Source organism: Miscanthus floridulus, unplaced genomic scaffold (genome assembly GCF_019320115.1).
Source record: "Miscanthus floridulus cultivar M001 unplaced genomic scaffold, ASM1932011v1 os_2121_1_2, whole genome shotgun sequence".
In the NCBI taxonomy this organism is placed as follows: Eukaryota; Viridiplantae; Streptophyta; class Magnoliopsida; order Poales; family Poaceae; genus Miscanthus; species Miscanthus floridulus.
Window position 1 is genome coordinate 3769 of NW_027098112.1, and position 3768 is coordinate 7536.

A 3768-nucleotide genomic window follows, 5' to 3' on the forward strand; every position below is an offset into this window, starting at 1 on the left:
TTATTTGTATAATCATAAAGCTGACAATTGGTTCTTTTGTTTTCTCATGCTGAAGCTATCAGCTGGATATCAATGTTGACAAAGCAGCCGATTTCTTTGAAGCAGTACGCAGGCTGTTTTCCTCCTTAAGGTAAATCCCAGTACACGGCGTGTAAAATTCTGAGAGATAATGATAGAATTGTATAAATTCTATATTTCTTCTCCTGGACTTATATCTGCTAGAGTCAGTGAAGTGGATCTCCTGGCATGAAACTGTCTGTGTATTGTTAATTGTCATGTATGATAGCGAATTGGGAAGTCATAACAGCTTGTTTTGAAGAGCCAATTTCTCACTTGTATGTGATCTATTTTTGGATTGCTTGGAATTTGGTTGCTAATGAAAGTTTCATGCATCTTGTAGTTTCCCATTGACTTGGAACAATATGACCAAAGAGAGCCCGTTCTTGCGCTACTGCAAGCAGCACACAGATGGCAGCTGGCGAGTGTAATTCCTCATTATTTTTTTTCTTTGAAAAATAGGTTTGTCGTGTGTAATTCCTAAAAACACTCGGCAAACAACAATGGTATGCTGAGAAAAAAATTATTATTTTTCTTTGGAAAATAGGGTTGTCGATTGTAATTCCCAAAAACACTCGGCAAACAATAATCCTTTGTCAAGTGTATTTTGGAAAAACTCTCGGCAAACCACTTTTTTTTGCCGAGTGTTAAATTTGACACTCGGCAAACCATTTGCCGAGTGCGCGATAAAAAACACTCGGCAAATAGCTGTTTGCTGACACTGTAGATGCCGTGTGCTGTTTACCGAGTGTTACACTAGGCAAAGCCTTTGCCGAGTGTTTTTTGGTCTTTGCCGAGTGCCTGTGGCACAGGACAAAGTCACTGTTTTCGGTAGTGAATTAGTTAGTTTGGTTATCAATTTATATAATTTTCTAGTAACGCATGGATTAAGAAGATATGCATGCATGTCACTGATTTTAGCTATCAATTATAGCAGTCATTTTATGCAATATAGTGTTTAAAATATGCGGTTTAAAAGACATCAATGTATGAATGACATTGAGCTATCAAGAATACCATATAATTTAGGTCAAAATTTAAAACTTCGATACTTTGTATTTGAAGATTGAAAGAGTATCAAATATTGTATCACTGCAAGATAATATTAAATATAATGTTACATCATTAACTCGCTACCTTTTATCAATGTAGCCACATGCAACGTCCAATCATCTCCTAGGCCTTGTTTAGATCGAGGGTGTAAAATTTTGGAGTGTTATATCGGATGTTATATATGAGTGTTGTATGGGGTGTTCGGATACTAATAAAAAAATAAATTACAGAATCCGTCAGTAAACCGCGAGACGAATTTATTAAGCCTAATTAATCCATCACACGTGTTACTGTAGCACTTTATTGTCAAATCATGGACTATTTAGGCTTAAAACATTCATTTCACAAAGTAGTTGTAATCTGTGTAATTAGTTATTTTTATAGTCTATATTTAATACTCTATGCATATGTCAAATATTTGATAGGATAGGGTGTATACTTTTAGGGAGAAACTAAACTAGGCCATAGTCAAATGTCCTAGCCAAAAATAAAGAGGGTACGCAAGCCATCATAAATATGCTGTACCTAATGAGGGAATAATGTTTTCTTTTTAATCCTCCTTACTTTTTGCGAGGTTTGCTAGAATGAAAAATATTGTATAACAGGTTGAGTAATACAGTATTATAGAGATAAGAAAGTTGACCTGCTCACTAGTAGAGAATAGACCTTTGATCCTCGGCCAAAATGGGCTCTAGTCCTGGATTTTTTTCCCCCGGGACTAGAAATACCTTTAGTCCCGGTTGGTGGCTTCAACCGGGACTAAAGGTCCCTGCCCAACGGCTACTGCGCCAGACAGAGGTGGCAGGGACCTTTAGTCCCGGTTAGAGCCACTAACCGCGACTAAAGGTATACTTTTACTCCCGGTTGGTGGATCCAACCGGGAGTAAAAGTCTACTCCCGGGCCGTGGCTGCGCCCGGGGTTGGAAAGTTACCTTTAGTCCCGGTATAAATCCACCAACCGGGACTAAATGTTCTCCCTTTATAAATCGGCCATCTCCTTCTTCCTCCACGAGCCCGAGCTCAGCACATTTTGAAGCTCACTGCACTAGTGTTCTTGCTTCCTCCCTCCCTCCATTGTTCCTCCATCCATTCTTCGATTCCTCCGTCGATTTTTTTGATTCCTCCGTCGATTCTTTAGTTGTAAAGGTTACCAATCTCATACTCTCATTTTTCACCATTTTCTTATGCCATTTTGTTCACTATATATATTTATGGTTCTTTATTGTGGTTTTTTTCATTTGTAAGCAATTTGAGCTCAAAATCACTTCAAGCTTGCATATTTACATGAAAGAAGGTTAAAGTATATATAAATATAAACTTAGAAAATAGTTAGAAAATTATAGCAAATCCGTACTAGTTGAACTTGCGGACCATGTTCAGCTCGGCGAGCATGTTCTCTGCCGAGCGGTAACGGACGTCAAGGAGGAGCTTTGATTCTACGAGGGAGAGCGACAACGGTCGTGGAAGACCGTGTTCCCTTCCTCGTAGAATCGGAGCTCTTCCTTGACCAAGTACGGTGCCGTCCGGTGGAGAAATGCTCGCCGAGATGATCACGTAAGCAAGGTCAACTAGTACGGATGGTTATTTATTCACATGTCCCGATATCGTCGCAGTAGTCTGTCAATCACCGTACCTAAACGTAGTATATATAAATATAAACTTAGAAAATAGTTAGAAAATTATAGAAAATCCGTATTAGTTGAACTTGCGGACCGTGTTCATCTCGGCGATCATGTTCTCTGCCAAGCGGTAACGGATATCAAGGAGGAGCTTTGATTCTACGAGGGAGAGCGACAACGGTCGTGGAAGACCGTGTTCCCTTCCTCGTAGAATCGGAGCTCTTCCTTGACCAAGTACGGTGCCGTCCGGTGGAGAAATGCTCGCCGAGATGATCACGTAAGCAAGGTCAACTAGTACGGATGGTTATTTATTAAAACATGTTTTTGAGCTATAATGTATTAAAAATGAGTATAGAGATCTAGACAATTTTATAGTTTCTTAATTTTATTTGTTTATAAAAGGAGAAATTTATAGTGTATTAAAAAATGAGTATAGAGAGTAGATGGCAACTGCTTCCGGGTCCTCGGCCTCTCATGGGTTTCCAAAGTGACTTAGGCCGGGCCTTCCTCTCATTCCATGCGGCAAGTGTCGTGATGAGACGAAGATTGTGATGGAGTACCGAGTGAAGAAGGAGGGTCCCAACAAGGATCGTATCTTCTACAAGTGTCCGGATCGCAATGTGAGTTATTTTATCGTATTTAATGATTATGGTTAGTTTATACCTATTTTCATGATGGTTGTGATTAAAGTTCTAATTTTTTGTTTTAATTTCAGTGGGATGGCAGTGGACGATGTTTAGGCTTCTACTGGGAGGAAGAGTATGTTGAACTCGTGCAAAAATATCTTGCACAACAGGCAGATACGGCGGCTAATGAGGCAGTGATCCAGCCGAAGAAGCCCAAAGATGTTGCACAATCGGGGGATCTGTCTGTTTTAGTTGAGATTGGTCGCGAAATCCTTGTGCTCCTGAAATGTATTTTAGCTTTAGTTCTTTTAGTGGTAGTTCGGATTGTCTACATTGTAGCGATGCTTTCATAAATTTGTATCTTTTGTGGTGGCACGCATGTTGTATAAATAATTAATTATGATCTAGGTTTT